This window comes from Adiantum capillus-veneris, chromosome 13, assembly GCF_014529385.1.
Source record: "Adiantum capillus-veneris isolate H3 chromosome 13, ASM1452938v2, whole genome shotgun sequence".
In the NCBI taxonomy this organism is placed as follows: domain Eukaryota; kingdom Viridiplantae; phylum Streptophyta; class Polypodiopsida; order Polypodiales; family Pteridaceae; genus Adiantum; species Adiantum capillus-veneris.
This window is the reverse complement of record NC_140943.1, coordinates 50,293,865-50,317,680: the sequence shown is the minus strand read 5'-3', so window position 1 is coordinate 50,317,680 and position 23,816 is coordinate 50,293,865.

Sequence of the window (23,816 nt, the reverse complement as noted above, 5' to 3'; positions counted from 1 at the left end):
GTTGTTGAAGCCCTAAAACGTCTAATTTAGACATGGAGATAGATACAAAAAATCACATTTTTCCATTATGCTAACCTATCATCATTGTTCCTATAGCCATTCTCATTATTGCCACTAGTTATGCATTGTCTTGATACACATTGACTCTCTGCATTCATACATAATCATTGAAATTATAAAAGAAAAATGTACATACCAAGGAGAATTTTAGACATGTTTGTGAAGTACTGAAATTGCATGCATACTCAAGGGTAACTTACCTCCAACATTGAATACAAAACCATTGCACTTATATAGCTCAATTGGAATATAACTCTCATGGCAGCATTAAAGGCTATAATATTAGTCTTGTGGCAAAATTATTATGGTCATGATAAGGTAACGATTTTGATGAGACTTTTGCTCCCACCTATGACTAGCATTTGTGCATAGGCCGCTCATAATGGTTAAAATTTACACTAGCTAGGCATTAATATTACGTTTCTAAATAGTGATTTTCTTCAAAAAGTGTATGTAGCAAAGCCCCACAATTTTGTTCAAAAAGAGTGGAAAACAAGGTGCATTTTTTTATTAGAGGATTTGTACAATTTCAAGTGAGGTCTACCCGGCACCACCTGGTATCACAAAAGCACATGCTTATTTGGTTGCTCATTTTTTTAAAAGAATTTTGTAACTAAGATCACTTTGTATATCAAGCATATGAATGGTGTACTTCTGACCATTGTTCTCTATCTTGATGAATTGTTGCTCATTGGACCCAATGAGGTATATATTGCTAGATTTAAGGCCGATTTAAATACCTCTATGGAAATGTAGATTTGGGGGCTTGTGTATCATCATTTGAACATAGAGTTTGTGCAGTATGATTGAGGTATTGCCTTCATAAAATTAAGTATAGACATTGTTGCATAGATTTGGCCTTCAGGACAATAAGCCTATTGCTACTCAAGTGGAGACACGTTTAGTTATCTCATGGTAATGATTGGTGAGGGATTTTTAACTTTTTAGTATAAGGTGTGTGATGTTTGGGTGGTGAAAATAACAAATTCTCTAGGTAAACCCCATACTAAGGTGTTTAGGGAGTTGTCAGGACCATCAACCTATTTTTCATGCAAACTCTATTGGTTTATTAATCACAATAGTAGTTGTTGAATCCCCAAAACATGTGATCTAGACATGGAGCTAGCAACAAAAAATCACTTTTTTCGATTATACTTGCCTATCATCATTGTTCTTATAGCCATGCTCATTATCACCACTAGTCATTCATTGTCTTGATACATGTTGACTCTCTGCATTCATACATAATCATTGAAATTATAAAAGCAAAATGTACATACCAAGAAGAATTTTAGGCATGTTTGTGAAGTATTGAAATTGCACGCATACTCAAAGGTCACTCTACCTCCAAAATTACATACAAAAGCATTGCACTTACATAGCTCAATTGGAATGTAACTCTCATGGAAGCATTAGAGGCTATAAGATTGGGCTTGTGGCAAAACTGTTATGGTCATCATAAGGTAATATTTTGCTGAGACTTTTCCCCCCACCTATGACTAGCATTTGTGCATTGGCCACTCATAATGGTTGAAACGTAATCTAGATAGACATTAATATTATGTTTCTAAATAGTGATTTTCTTGAAGAAGTGTATGTAGCAAAGCCCCACAACTTTGTTAAAAAAGAGTAGGAAAACAAGGTGCATTTTTTATTAAAGGCTTTGTATAATAGTGACGTCTCCCCACCACCTGGTATGAGAAAAGCACATGCTTATTTGGCTGCACATTTTTTTATAAAGAATTGTCTAACTAAGAGCACTTTGTATATCAAGCATACGAATGGTGCACTTCTAACGGTTGTTCTCTATCTTGATGAATTGTTGCTCATTGGGCGCAATGAGGTACATATTGTTGGATTTAAGGCCGCTTTAAATGCCTTTATTGAAATGTCAATTTGGGCGCTTGTGTATCATCTTTTGGACATAGAGTTTGTGCAGTGTGATTGAGGTATTGCCTTCATCAAATTAAGTATAGACATTGTTGCATAGATTTGGCCTTGAGGACTATAAGCCTATTGCTACTCAAGTGGAAACACATTGATTTATCTCATGGTAATGATTGGTGAGGGTTTTTTAACTTTTTAGTATGAAGTGTGTGATGTTTGTGTGGTGAAAATAACAAATTCTCTAGGTAAACCCCATACTAATGTGTTTAGGGAGTTGTCTAGACCATCAACCTATTTTGCACACAAACTCTATTGGGTTATTAATCACAATAGTAGTTGTTGAAGCCCCAAAGCATCTAATTTAGACATGGAGTTAGATACAAAAAATCACTTTTTTCCATTATGCTGACCTATCGTCATTGTTCCTATAGCCATGCATGCTCATTATTGCCACTAGTTATGCATTGTCTTGATACACGTTGACTCTCTGCATTCATACATAATGATTGAAATTATGAAAGCAAAATGTACATACCAAGGAGAATTTTAGGCATGTTTGTGAAGTACTAAAATTGCACGCATAGTCAAAGGTAACTCTACCTCCAACATTGCATACAAAAGCATTGCACTTATATAGCTCAATTGGAATGTAACTCTCATGGAAACATTAAAGGCTATAAGATTAGGCTTGGGGCATAATTTTTATGGTCAACCTAAGGTAATGATTTTGATGAGACTTTTGCCCCATCTATGACTAGCATTTGTGCATTGGCCACTCATAATGGTTGAAACGTACACTAGCTAGACATTAATATCAGGTTTCTAAATAGTGATTTTCTTGAAGAAGAGTATGTAGAAAAGCCCCACAATTATGGTAAAAAAGAGTAGGAAAACAAGGTGCATTTTTTTTATTAAAGGCTTTGTACAATTTGAAGTGAGGTATACCCAATGAGAAAAGCACATTATTATTTGGTTGCACATTTTTTTAATTGTCTAACTAAAAGCAGTTTGTATATCAAGCATGCAAATGATGTACTTCTAACCATTGTTCTCTATCTTGATGAATTGTTTCTCAGGTACATATTGTTGGATTTAAGGCCGGTTTAAATGCCTCTATTTAAATGACAATTGGGGGGCTTGTGTATTTTTATTTGGACATAGAATTTGTGAAGTATGATTGAGGTAATGCCTTCATCAAATTAAGTATAGACATTGTTGCATAGATTAGGCTTTGAGGACTATAAGACTATTACGACTCAATATAACCAAGGGCAGGACACAATTATATCCATAAAAAGGATAAGTCCATAAGCTTCATCGTAAAAAAAAAAGAGTAATACAAGTACATAGAGTTACATTTTTCATCGATGAATTTGTTGCGTCTCCTTGGTCCATCATGCAAGCCATAATTATATTGAGTGTTTGTTGCCATGGACCTCACAACTGCCTCAATGTAAACTAGCAATACACTTCAACAAGAATGCATGTCAAAATGACTTCTTTTTGTTAATAAATAATGGATGAACTATGAATAACCATGCAACATATATTTAAATAATACATTGAATCTCTATGTAATATAATCGTCACACAAAAGTGAAGGCAAAACCCAGGCCAAAGAAAGATTGGGAGTCTCACTATTCATCATAGGGATTCAACCCCATGTCAATATCAACATCCTCATGCACATCCCAAGGTGTGCTAGCTTCATCTCTGGTGCACTTGTGCAACTGAAGCAAATACTTCACAAAAGTAGATACTAGCTACTCATCAAGATCAATAGATGCACATGTGTGCCCAGTTGTTAAACATGCATGTAGCAATGGTGCAGTGCCACAACCAAACTCAATACATACACCACCATCACAACAAAGGTACTCCACAAAGCAAGCCATAAAACTATGGCTCCTCTGTAATGGTCCCCTCCATGCCTCACCCATGATGATGTAGCAAAATAGGCCTCCGGAATGTAATGCCTCATAAATAAGTCTGTGAAGAGCATTCCCAAGCTCTCAAATCGACTTTGACTAAAGGTGGGAGGTGTGACACGTCCTTTGTGCACCATGAGTGACATACAGGAGTTGGCCTATATACAAAGACACTATTGGAATTAGGGTTGCAAGAAAACACACACAGCTTGGAGAAGACTAAGGAAGCTCAAGGCACACAACAGAGAGTGTTTTACTTTGTGTGCAATGGAATGATGGACGTATATACAATGCACGGGGGAAAAAATCTCCTAGTGAGGGGGAAAAAGCCCCGGTGGTCCTAAGTGTGTTCACACACATCACTACCACATGCATATGGTAACAAATATCCCCCCCTGGAGTGGTGCAGTGAACAAGAGCTGGCATGTAGAGTAAAGGGAAGTGCCATGCCGTGAGGACATGATCAGTCTTCAAAGGGGAGTAAGCCCAAAGCTTTGTGGTCATCGCTTGGAACCATCTAAGGATGACCAAAGCTTCAAACTTCTAACAAGACAATGCCTTTATGAAAAGATATCCAAGGTTTTCCTGTGTTGGCACATAAGCAAGGCTGATCTCTCCTGCTGAGAGCCTCTCCATGACATAGTGGTAATGCATCTCAACGTGCTTTGTGCGAGTATGAAAATTTGGGTTCCTTACAACTGTCAATGTGCTTGTACTATCAGTGTAGATAGTGTTGGCAGTGTCATGTCCAACACCCAAATCAGCTATAAGGCATCTGAGCCGTACACACTCAACTATAGCTATGAAGACTACCATGAATTGAGCCTCACAACTAGAAGTGGCCACAATAGGTTTCTTCTTTCTCAACCATGATATGCATTAACTATCAAGCATGAAACAAAAACCACTTCTGGATACCCGCGTGTCAAAACAACCAGCCCAATCTGAGTCCAAAAAAGCATGTAAGTTTGGCGGCAATGATCCCCCCTTGGGAGAAAACAAGCCAAGATATAAAGTGCCACTCAAGTAGCCAAAAATCCTCTTGATAGCCTACCAATATTTAGACCCTTGCCTATGCATAAATCTGTTGAATTGTGAGACTGCAAACTTAATATCCAGCCTCGTGCTGCATACATAAATAAAGTAGCCAAAAGAAATTTGAGTGACATCGGCATGATCACCACGGTATGATCACCAACATCATGAAGACTCAACTTCAAACCTATTTCCATAGGAGTGGCAATAGGTTTGCAATCCCCAAGTTCAAACTTACATAGCAATTTCTCTATGTAACTTTTTTGACACAAGGCAATACCACCATCACACTGCTTAAACTATATACCCAAGTAATGATGCAACACCCCCAAATCTTTCATCTTAAAAGTACCATGCCAATCAGCCATAAAATTAGCAATATGTCTCTCATTTGGTCTAGTGATCAGCAAATCATCTACATAGAGAACAACAATGAGAAGTACATCACCCTCATGCTTTACATACAATGTGCTTTCTGTTGGATTGTTACAAAAGCCTCATTTGACCAAATGAGTGTCAGCCTTCTCATACCAAGCACGAGGAGATTGCATCAACCCATACAAAGCTTTCTTACATCTACACACTTTATCCTCTGGTCCTTTCTTGACAAATTTGTGAGGCAGCATTACATAAACTTCCTCCCAATGCACATAGAAAATGTACAGTAGTCATACAAAAAGTGGGAGGAAAAGCCTCTTCATAATCTATGCCTTTTTATTGTGCATAACCCTTTGCAACAAGTTGAGCCTTATAGCGATCAATCTCACCATCCGGCTTGCGTTTCAACTTGTAAACCCATTGTGTACCAATGGCCTTTTTGCCATGAGGCAAATCACATATAGTCCATGTGTCATTTTCTATAAGTGCATCATATTCTGATTGCATGGTAGCCATCCAATTTTTTGAATTTTGTGCTTCATCAAAAGATAGAGGTTCCTCAACATCATGTAAGCTAGACACAACCAAAGCATAACAATCTGATGCATAAGATGCATGGCGAGAACCTGAACGAGTACGACTAGACAAAGGTGCATCCAATTTACTGTCATGCAAGCATGCACCAACCATTTACGCATACCTCTAGCTTGCTCATTCTCAACCCTTTCCTCATCAAGTACATCATGTACATCTACATCAGTAATAGGTGATCTATAATATTTTTAGAAACCCCCATAGGCTGTACATTTTGCCTCATTGGAATTTACATTTGAACTTCCAAGGCTAAAAAGAGGCAACAAAATGTCATAAATGTCTTGTGAACTGACATTACTGTCTCCTGTACATGACAGCAAGGGCAAAGCAGAATCTTCCACAAACACAACATCCCATGAGACCAAGATACGCTTTGTTTGTGGATGATACAACTTGTAACCTTTGCTCTCAGCACTATAACCAATAAAAATACATTTGACAGCCTTATCATCCAATTTTTGCGTTGTGTTTGTGGCACCAAAGCATATGCCTTACAACCAAAAACACGCATGTACACAATAGAAGGCTTTCTATCATGCCATGCTTCATATGGAGTGATAGACCACAAAGCTTTCATTGGACACCTATTCAGTACATAAGTGGCACAGATGATGGCCTCAAGCCAAAACAAATGCGACAAAGCTTGACTTTTGACCATACATTGTGCCATTTCCATAAGTGACCTGCTTTTCCTCTCAGCAACACCATTTTGCTAAGGCGTATAAGGCAGTGTACATTGGTGTTTTATCCCACGATTAGCTAGAAATGCATTCAATTCAGGAGACATATACTCCCCCCCTTGATCAGAACGGAGGGTGCCCATAGTACATTTTGAGACATTTTCAGCAATAGCCAAAAATTGTTTGAAGCACATAGAAACTTTAGACTTTGCTTTAAGAAAATACACCAATACATGCTTGGAGTAATCATCAATGAAAGCTACGAAGTAAAGGTAATTTCCCGAGGACGGAGTTTGCATGGGCCCACAAACATCACTATGCACAAGTTGCAACCTGTATGTGGCCCTAACTAAACCATCCTTTGGAAACTTTGAACGCTGCATCTTACCCAAAATACAGCATTCATAAACGTGTTTGATAGGTGCTTCAAGAGGTGGCAAAGAAGCAACCATATCATATTTCTGCAAACACAGAAAGCTGGCAAAATTCAAATGTCCAAAACATGCATGCCAAAGTTTTGCATTTGAAATAACCTTTGAGTCCACAATTGCATTTGCAAGATTTTCCCACACTTGTCATACAAAGTGAGCTTATACAACCCATGGCATAAAATACCGGATGCAACAATTTCATCACCGAAACTGAGATCATGTACTGTACATCTACCATCCACAAATTTGAATATAAGTCCAAGTCTAGCAAGTGCAAATATAGACAAAAGATTCTTCTTGATCCTAGGTATATAAAATGCATCAACAAGTGTGAAAGAACTACCATTTGCAGTAGTAAGCACAATCTTTCCAACTCCCTTAGCAGGATAAGAGGCATTGTTGGCACAAGTGACTGAATTCCCATGAGGGACATCCTCGAGAGAGGTAAACAAGTCACGATGAGAGGTAATGTGCTTTGTAGCACCATTATCAAAGTACCACACTTGAGCTTCTGCAGCAATTGACATGCATGCATCATGGACAACAGGATTATAGGTACACTCTTCACTAAAAGCCCATTCTGCATCAACATCAGCATCACAGTCTCCTTTCACAGAAGACTCAACAATAGCTGTATTTGTAGTGGAACTAGCATTAGTAGTGGAACCAACCTCTTTCTTCTTAGCCTCTCTGGCCTTCAACTTAGGACACTGCTTGATAAGTGATCATTAAATTTACAATAATGGCAAGGCATCTTCTTTTTGCCCTTATCACCAGAATTTCCAGACCATTTGTTTCCAGTAGAAGCATCAGGAATATATGATTTTCCACTCGCAGAATAACCATAAGAAGTGGCAACATTGCTGTTACCACCTTTTCTTTGAGCATCAATAAAGGCCTGTTCAATTGCACGCTGTCTAGTCCTGTTTTTTCTGGAAAGCGACTCTTGCAACAACAATGTGCATAATTCATTGAACTTGACAACTTTAAGATTTCCTTGGTCATAAGTCTTCATGTACTAGCAAAAGTCTGGTAAGAATCTCGCAAGGCATCAAGAACAGTTTGCACAAGGGATTTGTTTTGTATGAAATGACTTCATCTGTAGAAATAAGTTTCTCATTGATATCGTTGACACCAGCAAGGAATGTGTCCATGTCATCTTGCTCATGCATAATCTTTGACTCTAGGTCTTTACGCAGCAATGCAATTTTTGCATCATTGCAACTTGCATAAAGACCAACGAGATATTGTATAAAGATTAGCGAGAATATCTCAAGCTTGTTTTGTAGAATTCACTGAATGAATGTGAGGAGGAATAGTGTGCTTCATAGAAAACTCAATCAATGCATGAGTTTGCGCATCTTTTACATCCCAATGAGCTTGCTCAATCGTAGGCAAAACAACTCTAACAGCAGCAATCCTTGCAGCAAGACCTGCAACATCCTCAACATCGCATGTATCCTCACAACCAGGGTGTACATCAATGCTTTGCACAATGTTCCTAACTCCCTTTGACACAAGAACATGTTGCATCATATAAGCCCACATAGAGTAATTGTCCCCATCCAATCTGTCCTCAGTAGCAAACATCTTGAACACATTGAGTTGTTGTCAGCCATGGTAAATGTTGCACCTGATGTGAAAACTGTCTGAAAAGAAGAGAAGGAGAGCGAGAACAACACGTGCCATATAGCACAAACTGTAGAAGATTATGAGGGACCTGTTTTGCAAAAAATGGCACTGATAGAATTTATGCACAAAATGACAAAAGAGCCTGCACAATATTGCTTGTAGTGGAAACGGAGGCCGAAATGAGCCCGAATAAAAAATTTGAGCAGACCTAGCTCTTTGAGTTTTCTCAAATTATTAGTTGACTTGCGAACCCTTCTCAAAGTTCATCGAAATCGGAGAAAGTGAGCAGGTGTGTGCTGGAGCTGCTGGCGACTAAGCCCGGGAGGAGTCAACATGTTCTGATACCAATTGTTGGAATTAGGGTTGCTAGAAAACTCACATAGCTTGGAGAAGACTAAGAAAGCTCAAGGCACACAACTCTTTTCAATCCACTTAAAAGGGCAATCTCCGAGACCTTTGTAGGGTCAATAATCATGCACAAGACTCTGTAATGCTTTTCTCTCACCTTTGAAAATCTCTCTTTGATTGATGCTATACATGCAACTGTTCGATGATTACCTTCTCATACATAATATATCATGTTGGACAATGATAAATTATGCATAATACATTATGTTAGACAATGATTTCAGAGCATTATTCCTTGCAAGCTCCAACTCATATTCTTTGTTGATATCTTACCAAATGGGATCCCACGTTTGCATGATATCATCTGCATATATAAGAAATCAAGAATTAAAAAAAAAAACACAAGAGAGAGACTACCTTGATAGTAAATATATGATCTCACCTGTGACCACAATTGTTCTCTTTGACAAGTCCACAAAGAAACAATGAAGGCACCTTTTTCTTGCTAATATCCCTCCTTAGCAAAACCAGATTTCAAACCACTGATGTCATCATGTAGTCCTCTTACCCTGGCATATGGAATCAAGCGACATAAAGGCACAAGTGGACAATCAAAACATGTAAACATTTGAGTGCTTTCCAAAATATCTGCTCCCCTATGCATAAACAGCTTGTGCTCTTCATCCGGGCTTGGATCCGATCCAACTTCCTCTTGCACAACAATATCATAACAAGGTGATTGTAGCCTCTTCCATGTTCCCTGTGTTTTCCTCTTGGTCAAGTATCTCCTCGTCATTGATTAACCTGGTGTCTAACACTATGCTCACTTGATCACAATGTTCAATTGGTTCTGAAGATTTAGGCATTTTATTTTCTCTACCCCGTAGGGATTAACTGAAAGTCATAACAAAAAGTTAAATTAGAGAACATCATTAAAGGATTATGGCTTATAGTTAATGGAATCATTAAAGGGATTATAACTCTACTTGAAGTCACCACAATCTAATGAAAAACATTAAATGCAACGAACAAGGTGACAACATTCAATTGTAACAAACAAGGTGACAACACCTACTTCACTTCATTCTCATGATCAAGGTGACAACAAGCTTAAATCTTAAAGAAACCCTTTAATAAGGTCATCATCATCACTTTACCAACTTATTTGTCGCACTATACAAATTGGTACCCATCGACAAGCCCCAATTTGTTGTGCAAAAGATCTATTCAATTTCAAAATAAAATTAATCAAATCCCCCACAAATTGCATCATCTATAGTTTTGCCTTGACATCACAATCAACAACTTATTCTCTTTGACTTACATAAACTGGTGCTTGCCAACGAGCACCAGTTGTGGTGCTTCAAAGGTGGACATTAAGGTTAGGAGATGATCCAAATTTACTTGCACAAACTAGTGCTCCCTGATTGTAGTGCTCCACAAGTAGACAAAACAACTAATTCACATGTGAGGCTTCAGAGGAGAACTTCCACATTTGGACAAATGGTGATCGAAGACTAGTAAAACACTACCCTTTAGTGGTGCTCAAACCTACATAATATGTGACGTCTTCCTGGATCCCTCAAATGTATAGACAAGTGCTCGTCGGACGAGCAGGAGTAGAGATGAGGAGGAGAATAATATAAGTGTGTGTGTGTGTGTCTCTTTGTGTGTGTAGATTTTTCTTTATATATATATATATATATATAGAACCCTTAATGGTGGTTGTAGCCAAACGACATGCAGAGCAAATTCCACAAGGAGTTACAAGTGCCTCTACGTGTCGTTCAAATACAACCACCATTAAGGGTTATATATATATATATATATATATATATATATATAGAGAGAGAGAGAGAGAGAGAGAGAGAGAGAGAGAGCATCCTTCTATTCATTTGGTAGATCCTCTTCCTCCATGGCCTCTGAAGGCTCCTTAATGAGACTATGCATCATGCAGAATATGCACTATCACAAATGGTGCTTGTCAACGAGCACCAGTTGTGAGACATTTCACAAACCAGTAGATGTGACACAAGCCTCAAAGTTCTAGCGAGGACACCCTCCATTGCAAGTGAGAAGATCTTCTGTGCGCTGCTATTGGGGCTCATGTTCATTCTTTGTAAATCTCTCACCTATACACACTAGTGATAATCGCCGATGAGCACCAGTTGTGAACATTTCACGACCCACGTATACAAATGAATATCAGGAATTGCTCATCAAACTTCTTAGAATGCCCAAATTGGTGCTCTTTGGCGAGCTTCAGTTGTAAAGGCTATTTGGGTGTGGCTCAGACGTCAATATACCCAACCTCTACCTAGACTGCCAACCTCTCTCATTCTCTCGCTCTCTCTCTCTCTCTCTCTCTCTCTCTCTCTCTCTCTCTCTCTCTCTCTCTCTCTCTCTCTCTCTCTCTCTCTCTCTCTCTCTCTCTCTCTCTCTCTCTCTCTCCCCCCCCCCCCCCCCCCCCCCCCCTCATGCTCGAGCTCAAAGCTCTATAAAACCCTTAAAAGGGAGGAAATTATACAAGACGTCGATGAGCCTTCGTGTGTCATTTGACTACAACCCCATATAGTCAAACAACATGCGAAGGCTCATCGATGTCTTGTATAATTTCCTATTTCCTATGTGCGTCGTTCAGCTAGAACCCCTTTTAAGGGTTTTATAGTGCTTTGAGCTCGAGCATAAGAAAGAGAGAGAGAGAGAGAGAGAGAGAGAGAGAGAGAGAGAGAGAGAGAGAGAGAGAGAGAGAGAGAGAGAGAGAGAGAGAGAGATGATGGGGGTTGCTTCTTAATGATGTTATCATTGAATCAGACTCATCATTATCCCAAAAAAAATCAGAGCCATTGTGCAAAAACAAAACTTTGATGTTGTCCTACATTCAGAGTTGCCCCATGGGCCACTGCTGTGACAAATCTGCCACATTCCTAGGCTACAACAGACATGTAGCAATGGACTATGCATCATGAGGTCTTACTAGCAGAATATGCACTATCACAACTAGTGCTTGCTAATGAGCACTAGTTGTGAGACATTTCATAAACGAGCAGATGTGACACAAGCCTCAAAGTTCTAGTGAGGACACCCTCCATTGCAAGTGAGAAGAGCTTCTATGCGCTGCTTCTGGGCTCATGTTTATTCTCTGTAAATCTCTCACCTATATACACTATTGATAATCTCTAACTGTAGCTCGCCAACGAGCACTACTTGTGTGAACATTTTACCCAACGCTGCCTAAACCGCAGCCCGTTGGTTTGCACCACTAGTAATAATCTTGGTGTGTGGCTCATACTCAAAGTGATCATGTATAGAGTAACAAATTGAAGCAGGCATCACAACAATAAGAGCTACCATATCCTGACATATCTCAATATCTTATGACAAAATGCTCCAAATTGTTGCTCGCCAATGTGCACCTATTGTGCATCGACAAACCCACCTCAATGGACTTCTTCTATTGGTTGTTCCACCATCCCCAACTGCGCCGAATAGTTCATTGTGTACTGCATACAAACCTGCAGTCCCATGAGCCCATGAGAAAGTTATCACAAACCTGCAGTCACATGAGCCAACTTGAGATCATCTGCCCGTGAGCTCGCGGACACCACATAAGCACATGACTAGAGCTGGGATGCTTTCATCGCTCACTAACAAATTCAAGCAACATGTGCTCGTTGTCGTGCGCATCTAGACGTAGTGGCTAGCTAAAGGGAATAGTTGGAGGGACGAGCAATACCTGGAAGGAGGTCGCCCGTGTCGGTTTTCCCCATAGGAAGACGCACTTCTACTTTTTGCTTCACCTCTTCTCGCCATGCCTCTGGTTTGCTTGTTTACTCTGTGCTATGCTTGCTCTTTTCTTTCAGAGAAGTCAAACTCATTAGATTTAGAGCTTTAAGTCTTGGCCCGAGCTTTATATTTTTCTTTTCTTTCTTTGCTAATTCAACCAGTTCCACTACTCTAAAAAAAAGAATCTCCCTTATATATATAATTAAAAATATAAGTTTGAGAGCATTAATCTCATCTCATTAATGATGCATGATCTCAATGCGCGAGCTCTATTGATGCATGATCTAATTAATGGTGGATGCTGTAAGATCCTATCAATGTCATATTAGTCTATCTCAACATCTACTTATGATATTAATATCTTCACAATTTCTCTCTTTGTTTAAAACTCACTTGCAAATTTAAAAACACTTATTTTTAAGATTTAGAATAATGATTTAGGACAATTGCCTTGGACTATCAATCAAATAAATTATTTTTTAAGTGTTTTAAAATAAATTTTTTTAAATATTCTTGGTAGCTTTTAAATGTTTATATATGTCGTCTTCAAGGTTGCTGCTCTCCTACTGCACTATTCCTGCTATGCTGCGACACCATTCTTGCTACTACTCTATTCTTCTTCTCTAATATGGGAAGACATATTACTACATATGACCCTAATCCTGGTAACAAGTTAGTTCTAATGTTTGAGAGCAAAACCATAGAAGTGAAAATATCAACATTGAAGCTTCACTTTGGCATTAATTCTCCTACAATCACCCTTTATCCATTATCCTTGTCAATGGAAGAGGTTAAGATGGAACCTATCCAAGGTGCTGATGGAGATGATATATATGTTCTAGATCACAATATGTTTCAATTTTACAAGGTGCATGAATGTGTTGACATTGCTCCTGTAGACCAAAGAGGAAGCAAAGTAAATCCAATAACTTTAGAAGATGGAGAAGAAAACCACCTCAGTGTGATTGACATGATAAAAAATACGCCTTCTCAAAGCAACTTGTACGTATCTCTTTGGCAAGCAACAAAGATCCTGAAAGTTGTGGAGATTCCAATACACCACGATGGCTATGTTGCATTTGGATTACCACCTTCATATAACTCAAAGAGGCTGATTGGAATGGAGAAAAAATATGACAGCCATGTGTGGACAGAGTATGTTACAAGTTGTAGTGATTGTTTTTAGGGGGCTGTTAGGTTTAGCGAGTGTTTATGCAATCTTCATTGCATCAACGTTGATTGCTCTTTTTTCTTATGAAACAATACACATAATGAGACCCAATGGAATGGTCATGTTGTCCAAAGGGATTTATTGGACCAGACTACGACACGTTGTCATGTGTGTTGCACAAGGTGTGCAATACATTTGGGTGAGAACAAGCATCTACGTGCAGCTGGAAAAATTAGACAAGCAAAGGAAAGAGTAGATGCTGCTCTGAAAAGTAGAGCTTCTTTTGATCCATTCACTACACCAAAGCAACTTGAGCCAATGACAACTCAAGAATTCATTATGAAAGAACGCATGGTGGAAGAAAAAATGAAGCAAACATGATGACAAAGACTTTGCAAAGTTCTTGAAGACAATAACTCCTCTATAATATAAATGAAGGATTGAAAGGAGTCTTGAGCTTTCTAAAAATCTAAAAACATGACCTCAAAAGGTTTGGAGGCTGTTCTGGAGATTAAAATGAAATCTAGATATCCATTTATTCACAGCATGTTATTTCTTGGTCAGTTATGGAGTCAACAACAATCACACATATTTAAAATGCCAATCATGGGTCCCGGTAGTGGAGTTGACTTGGTGAACATAATGCGTTCAAGTGGAAACCTAGAAAATATGTGGATTCACTTCGATCACATACATAGAATTCAAAGGTGGCCTACAATGTCTGCCCATGTGTATGATCCTTTTTTGAGAGAACTCATGACAATAGCAGCCTGTGAGCTTACAGTAGAAAACAAACACGCACATATTTAATTTTGGAAAATGTTGAATGCAATGCTGGAGGGGTCAAGGATTTGAAAAGCATGAGTACAAGGGATTTATGGAAGATGAGGCCAATACTAATTGGCTAGCTATTAGAACGGTTTACTTTGGAGGTGCTAAAAAGGAAATGAAAGACAAAGAGAGATCTTGTGGAATTCATTGGGAGCAATCAATGGTCTGACATACAATTAAATGCATTCATCCCTCTTCTCAAGAAGAACATAAAATACTCTGTAGGAAGTGGAGGGATGCACCAATAGAGAATGCCACCATTATTTGCGAAGGAGAGCTACATCGATTTTGGACAACTGGCCATGCTATAGAAGGCCAGGTTTCTTGCTTGGAAACATGGTTTGCATGGTGGGATGTAAGAGTCTCACATTGGGGAGGAAGGTTTGTGACACATGATGAGATGGGAATGTTTGTTCCAACCACAAATATCTCAGAGATGAAGCATGCTAGCATGGATGCATCAACTGGTTACAAAGACCATATTAGTTTGTAAGAAGTAGTTGGTGTAGACATGACAATGGCTATTTTGCAAAGTGTGAGATACAATACTTATTTGAAAGGCGTGCATAAGTCACATGGCCCGAGACTAAAAGATTTAGCACAAAGGTTTCTCAATCAACAATCAACTGCTTGACTTAAGTAAATCTACAATGCATGAAATAGGTTTAGACAGCTGCGAGATGAACAAAGAAACTCTAAGAGAGAAAAATGTTTAAAAAAGCATCATTGCTTGTTGATGCTGATGTGATACTTGATGATGACATCCACATATGTGAATTTGCTACTAACATCGAACCTGGTATTCGTACTAGGTTACCAACATCTTCAACTCTATAAGGTGGATAGATATGGCCAGAGTCTTGTGTTCCAAAAAATAAGTGGACAATACGGAGGACTTCACCGCAACAAAAAGTGACATCCTTTGGGTTGGTTGGAAGTGAAGGACAGAGGGGTGGTAGGTACATCAATGATGTCTCAGTAAAACCTAGAACGGGAGTCCCAGCTCCATGCTTTTGGGGGCACCAAAAGTATCCATCATCTAATAATAACCATGCAGGACTTACTGAAGGATTTGTGTGGTTTTGTAACACAAGCACAATGCACACGTGGTAAATCCATGACATGATTGTTTGTCCACTTGGTCCGGCGCCTGGGACGTGGGTAGTGGATGAAGGCACAAACTTGTTGCACCATGAAGTTAGACGGTTGCAAGAGAATGGATTTGTTTTTGAAGAGAAAGTACGTGCTACACAAGGTACGGATGGGTCCCATAATGCACAAAGAGTTCCAAGCGCATTTCGTCCAAGATATAGAGATGGTAAGGTTGTGAAGTGGAGAGGAAAATTGACAAAAGATTTTCAAAGCAGAATAGAGTTGGGTAGAGGCATGGAAGCAAAATTGATTAAAGAAATGGTTGTGGTGTGAAATGAGACACATGTTTTTTATGTCAGCATAGAGGGTTCAACTTTGAAAGGGGTCACATACTCTGACAGTTTCAGATTTCCCACGATGTACATGTGAGGAGTTCTAGAAGAGAGAGGAAAAAAGGCTTACTTATACTCCTTGTAAGCATATATACTTCATCTTCTTGCAGGTTCTGGGTCTCGATTTCCATGCACATGAGTTCATACACCAAGCTAATCTAAAAAAGGTGGAATTATTTCAGGCTTTGGGTGGTGTAAGGCAAGTTGCAGCTGCATAGTTTAAGTATTGCCCCTTCACGCACTTCCACGAACCTATATTGGTTTCAAAATTTTGTTTATCTTCTTGGACTTCTCTTTATTTAAGCTTACAAATCTTTATTCTAGACTTGAATGAATTGTTTGCAGCAAGCTAATCCATGTAGCATTTTTTGAGAGCTTCATTGTAAAAACACTTCTTCTTTTGATAAATTGGGAATATTGTAACTCCTATATTGATGAGTGGATATTGTAAACTATGAGATGGAGCTATAACCTTCTAGATTGTATCGGTTAATCCTTGGTTAGAGCTCCTACACGATTAGTTTTTGACCTAAGAAATTGTAACATTTAATGGTCTAGTAACTCGTGTGTAGCGAAAAATAGCATGAACATAGTGAGCATTTCATTAGAATAGATTCCTAATGAGAATTACAAGAGTTCTTGGGTGGAGAGAGCAACAAAAAAGTATAACACCTAGTTAGATAGCATGAACAATACTTCAAAAGAGAGAGAAATTAAGCAATTGACAACAATTGAGGACCGGATTTGTGCGAGTTTATTCGTAGACCGTGCATGCCCAGTCACTCAGTGTAGATGCATATCCTCTGGTTGCACACAACATGATCATAAGCATTCCCATCAGAATCCATTAGAATCAGTTATGGTTTCTCCCATCAAGAGAGACATTTTACAATACAATTCTTTGTGTTCCTTCAATACTAGCTAGTGCAATGAAGATGGAACTTCAAGCAGCACTAATTAAAACACTTATCAAACACAACATCAATTCCCTCACGGTCTCAAACCCAAGACCTCACATACCTTCAAAAATGGTGATAGCTAGTGGGGTATGAGAGTAGATTGAGAGGAAGAAGGAGTAGTCTTACGAGAAAGATGTACATCTCCTCACATAATCACTCATATTAGAATAGCTTAGCTTAGTAATTAGCATGGTAGAGGAGATGAGCATGCATTGAAGCTTGGCTCTTGGTTGGATTTGCATCACAAAGCCAAGAGTTGTTGGTGTAGGCCTCCCTTCTCACAAGCTTGGAGTAGGTGATAAGCTTTCATTAAAGCTTGAGAATGAGAGAGAGAGAGAGAGAGAGAGAGAGAGAGAGAGAGAGAGAGAGAGAGAGTCTTCTTGCTTCACACATGAGTTAGTGTGAGTGTGTGTGGATAATGACTTGAGAAAATCAGCCCCCTCTCTCTTTTGGTCGACCCCTCTTGCTATTTGCTCATGCTACAACCCTATTGGCCCTTTCCAGGCTTAGCCAATGAGTATTAAGAAGCATAAGTGATAGCCTTCTGACATGTGTCCCCCTTTCCCCTTTTGTGAGAGCTTTAGGTAATTAATAAATGCAACTAAACTCTCATTGGACCCCTTTGCCTCCTGGCCAATAGGAATCAGGCAAGCCATTGGGCCGCTGAATGCTCATTGGACCCCTTGGGAGACTGTCCAATAGTCTTCTAGAGAGATTAATTCCTATTGGTTCTTTTATTAAGTGTTTTTAAGTTAATTAAACTAGATTTACTCTAGCCTAATTCTCATTGGTCCACGTCCATGGCCATCCAATAGGGATTGAGTACACCTTGTGGGCATCTGGGCTAGGGATTTGACATGTGTCCCTCTTTCCCCTTGTGTGTAAAGGAAGCTTGTGAGTGTGTGTGTGTAATTCTCTCTCATCCCCTACTTCTTGGGCTCGCCCCCTCCTTTGTAGGACTTTGGAAGACTTTTTTACACACATACAAAGCATCCAAATTTCCTAAGCTTAATCATTGGACACAACCTTTGAATTTTGGAACCTTAGCATTTTGGAAGTCTTAATGGGCTGAACCTTAGAGTCTTTTAAGCTCATTGTTGCACATTAATCTTTTGCAGATGGCCCTCCCCTTTGGATCCCTATTTTCCCTCCTTTGGATCCCTACTATGGACGGGTTGCCACCTTAACCAATATTCTAGCTTTTTCTCCCCTGGCACTTTCTCATATTAAATGATCAGTTTAACATGAGAAAATCATTTAGGAGAATTAGATATTAGTTATTATGACATTACCTCTCTCTTGAAATCATACTCGTCCTCGACTATGGGGTAGCGAAGATAAAGCATATTCATTAGTCCTTTTCCTAGCGGGTAGAGGATCCCTATGTTACCCTACGGCATCGTTCCAAAATGGATGACTAGTCCATTTGGCACTTGAGAGCCTAAGCTGCCCCCGCAAGCATTCCTGCACATTAGTCCTATCAAACTTATATAGTAGAGTGACAAGCTCTACTTGGTGTTCGGGAGACGTCGTCTCCGCAAACTTGATTTAAGCATGCATACTACATTTTTTGTGCACAATAAAGAAAAAGAGAGTCTTATAAGCAAAAACTTTGTTCATTTTTAACATTTGTACATTTGCTTACTCTTGAGAAACATTGTAAGCATTGACAAGGTTTAGATTATCCTTTAATTGTATGCCTTGCATCCATCTAGCATCTTCAAAAGGATAATTCTTAAACTTAATAAGATATTGTTGGATAGTCTTACCGCCTCTTAGTACCTTGTCTTCATGTCGGAGAATGGACTCGGGCTGCAGCACCTCTTCTTCGTCCTCGATCTCCAGTTGGTCTTCAATAGTTGGTTCTTGCGGTGGCTCTCCTTTGTAAGGCTTTAGTAGGCTCACATGGAAAGCATTGTGTATGAGCCAATGACTGGGGAACTTGAGTTGATAGGCCATTTCATTGATCGGCCTAAGAATCTAGAAGGGACCATAGTACCTTTTTGCTAACTTAGCATAGTACTTTTGGTGTCCCGTAGGATTCTTGCCCGTCGTGTGCCTTAATCAAGCTTTGGGAAATTTGAGTAAGACCCAATCATTTTCTTTAAAGGCTACTCTTTTGTGCTTGTCAGCAGGAGCCTTTTGCCTTTGCTGTGAGATAGAGATAGCATCCTTAATATTTTGAAAAGATTCTTGTAGGTCTCGGCTATACTCATCTGTAGTGAAGATCTTCCCGTGTACCTTAAGTAGTAGGGGACTTTTTGATCTTCCCTCAATTACCTCGAAAGGTGCTTTCCCCGTGGAAGTATGTACAATATTATTGTAGGCATACTCCACTAAGGGTAAGTACTTCTCCCATTGGGATCTTTGATCTACTTCCGTTACATAGGCTTTTAGTAGATCGAGAATTTTTAGGTTAGCTATTTCACTTTGGCCATCCGTTTGCGGGTGATAGGCCGAAGAGAAGTTTAGCCTTGTTCCTAAATTCTCAAAGAGACCCTTCCAAAAATTACTGGTCAGTCTAGGATCTCTATCCGACAGTATGGACATTGGCAAGCCATGGTACTTGAAGATTTGTGAAATGAAGAGGGTTGCCATTTGATAGGATTTGATAGTCTTTTTGACAGGTATAAAATGAACTTGTTTACTGAACCTGTCTACTATCGTCCATATTCTCGTATTCCCATGGATAGACTTAGGCAATCCAAAGATAAAATCCATGGATATGCTCTCCCATGGCGAATTAGGGATTGGCAAAGGTTGAAGCAATCCAGGTTGCTTCCCTCTATCAAACTTCGTCTTTTGGCATACCACACATTTGGAAACATACTCTTGTATGTTTGCTTTCATGGTAGGCCAATAGAAATATGTTTCAATCCCCTTTAGGGTAGAGTGAATCCCTCTATGCCCCGCATAAGGAGGAGCATGAGATTCATACATTACTTTCTCACGGAGTGAGTTAGTAACACATAGTCTACATAGAGAAGATAAGCATCTTGTAAAGTAAATGGTTCCTCTTTCTTCCCTAGTGCAAGGGCTGAAATCACATCTCTAAAATTGGGATCAATAGCATACTCATCTATCATAGAAGATAGATCATTGTGAGTTGTTGTGGAAACAACATTCACTCTCGGCCGTGTTGAGAGTGCCTTAGCTACTTGATTATGCTTGCCAGCAATGTGAGCAATATGAACATGAAATTGCGAAGGGAAATTTGCCCACCTCATTTGTTTGTCGGAGAGCTTGGTCTGCTTCATGAAGTACTTAAGACTTTGGTGATCCGTTCGCAAAATGAAAGGAGTCCCAATAAATAGTGCCTCCATGAGTCTAAGGCATGTAGAACTGCGAGGAGTTCCTTTTCATATATGCCTAGAGCTTGCTCAATAGGGTTGAGCCTTCGACTCACATAAGCTATGGCGTGCCCTTCTTGGAGCAAAACAGATCCAAGGCAATCACCACAAGCATCACATTGGACTTCAAATGGCTTTGAGAGATCCGGTAGTGTAAGCATAGGTTGAGAGATAAGCTTCTCTTTAAGCTTTTCGAAAGCATTGTTCTCCTTGGCAGACAATGTGTACCTAACATTTTTCTTTGTCAGGTCATGTAATGGTCCTGCTATTAGTGAGAACTTTTCTATGAAGCGTCTATAGTATGCACACATACCTATAAAGCTTCTTAGTTCATGAAGATTCCTTGGTTTATGCCATCCTTTTATTACCTCTAATTTTGATGGATCCATTTGGATGCCATCTTGAGAGATAATGTGACCTAAATACTGAATCTCTTGTAAGAAAAATTCACTTTTCTTTTTATTAACATAAAGTTTATTCTCTCTTAGAACTTGAAATATTACCTGGAGGTGTTGCTTATGTTCATCTAATGAATAAGAGTAGATGATGATATCATCAAAGAACACTCCAGTAAAGGTTCGGTGAGGCCTGAATAGCTTCTCCATAAAGCGGTTGAATGTGGCTGGTGCATTGGTCAAGCCAAAAGGCATGACAATGTATTTGTAAAGACCAAACGTAGTGCGAAATACGGTCTTTACAATGTCTTGATCAGCTATCCTTATTTGATGATAGCCACTTTTTAGGTCAATCCTACTGAAGTAGGTGGATCCTTGTAGCTTATCAAATAGGTCTTCTACTCGTGGAACATGAAACCTATTTTTGATAGTGATCCTATTTAGTGCTCTATAGTCGACCAACATACGATATGTGCCGTCTTTCTTTTGCACTAATAGCACAGGAGAACAAAATGGAGATGAGCTACGCCTAACCATGCCCTTCTCAACTAACTCATGCACTTGCCACATAATCTCGTCTTGTTGAGATTGAGAAAGTTTATAAGGAGGTTTATTAGGCGGTGAACTTCCTAGAAGAAGTTCAATTGCATGGTCATCATTGCCTCGTTTAGGAGGTAGCTCACCAGGGATGTCGTCAATAAGACATCTTGAAACCCCTTGAGAAAATTGGATAGCTCTAATTCCTTGTGAGTGTGTTTATTTTCTTTTGTTAAAACATTAGGTTCATTATCAGAATATTTAACATACATCATGTACAGGGCAATAGAGCTCTTTATTGACCTATTGAAAGCTTGTGTATGTACAATGGGTATTGTGTTACCCATTTGATTGGCATCTATGTACATATCTTTTTCCTTGAACCTAAAGTAGATTCTTCTTTCAAGGAATTTAACATTGGCAGCCATGCGATCAAACCATGGTGCCCCTAGGATTACATCCTCATGCTCGAGAGGAGAGATAAAGAAGTCATCTTTGTCCACATAGCTTTGGACATGGAGCCTTAATTTCCCGATTAAGGGAGTGACTGAAGCTTCCCTCCCCTTGAAAGCACCGTCTGCGTGTAGGACATCTCCCAGCTCGTAAGCTTGTATGCCTAGCTTGGTGGCCAACTCTCTGGATATGAAATTGTGAGTAGAACCAGGGTCAAAGAGAATAAAAGCATCATGTTTTCTTACCTTTCCCCAAGCATGACATAGAGGAGATTCTTTGTGGTGAGTTTCCTCCTCTTGGATTTCAACCAAGGTAGCTCTAGGAGGTTCATGGCGGGTGTTCTTTTGGGGACAAGCACGATACGCATACCCTTGCTCGCCACACTTTAAACAACGATTATGCTTGTGATAACGCTCAAGTTCTTCAGGAGAGAGTTTGTTTTTGCCTTTGTAAACTCCCTTCTGCTTAGCTTTGTTGGAATTTCCCTTAGGAGACTTTTGGACATTGTCCTTCCCCTTAGGCTCATTGGAACCCTTGTTTTTTGTGGGTTTATAATTTCTCTTAGCCCCTGTTTGGAAATTGATTCAAGAAGCTACCATAGTATGGTGTATAACCGCCGTTATGGTGTGTGGCCTTTGGGAGTTGACATACTCCACCATTTCTTTAGTTAAGCCCACACAAAATTGTTGCTTTTGCTCTCCAAAATCCAACTTTTTGAAGACAGTGGCTTGGAGTTGTAAGTCCCAAAACTTGTCTACATATTTTTGAATCGATTCATAGGGAGAGAGCTTCAAGCTTCGCCATTCGGTGAGTACTTTGTCTTTGGCATCGGTGGCCAAAAACTGCTTCATAATGGAAGCTCTTAAATCTTTCCATGTTCGTGGAGCTTCACCGTTGGCCCGTAGGCTAGACCACCATTGCTTGGCAGACTTTTGAAAGTGCATAGCTACATGGTGTAGCTTAGAGGACTCCGTGAAGCCCTCATCTCCAAACACCGCATCAAACTATTGGAAAAAGGCCAAGACTTTGTCCGTAGCACCAAAGGTGCCATTGTAGGTAAGGAAAGAGATGCTCTTCCCTCCCTCTTTGAACTTCTTGAGCTTGGATGACCTCTTCCACGTGGCATAGGATTTTCTATGGCCTCTTCTTTTCGATGGTTCAAAAGTTGCACCATCACTTTCTTCAAAAGATGAAGAATTTGAGGAAGATGGAGAAGAGGGTGACCTCTTTTTCTTGCCTTGATCTTCTTTGTCTTCACCATCACTTTCTTAAGAGGAAGAGGATGAAGAAGATGGAGAAGAGGGTGTCCCCTTTCTCGCCTTTTTCTTCTCTTGATTTTTGTCATCCCTCTTTGAATTATGGTGTGGAGAAGTGTGCGATGGTCTTCTCCATTTTGGAAGTGATGGAGAGCGTTTAGCCCACCATCTTCGTGGAGCCATCTCTGTTGCGGTGACAGGAGACTCACTTCTTTCTCATTCCTTTGGTGGAGGCTCTTGAATTCTCCTTTGGGAAGGAGATGCATCATCAAGAAGCAAATTTTTGAGCCCTTCATATGGATCCTCTTCTTCTTCCCGAATCGGAGAGAGGCCTCTTTTGGAAGTCTCACAAGGAGGCTTCCTAGGTAATCTCTCGTCATGGTGGGGAGCTTGGAGAATCCCATGAGCACGAAGCTGCCGTTGCACTTCACTTTGGAGGGATGGATTGCCCATGGCTTGTTGAAGCCTAGAAACAAGATAGTTAAGAAGCATAGGGGCATCATTAGTAGCCTGCTCATTAGCAAAATCCAACTTATCAACATTTATTTCACTCTCTTTACTATTGTTAGTCACTCTAACAACTTTTAGGTGTAAACGTTTAGGTGTACTTTGGCACTTCAA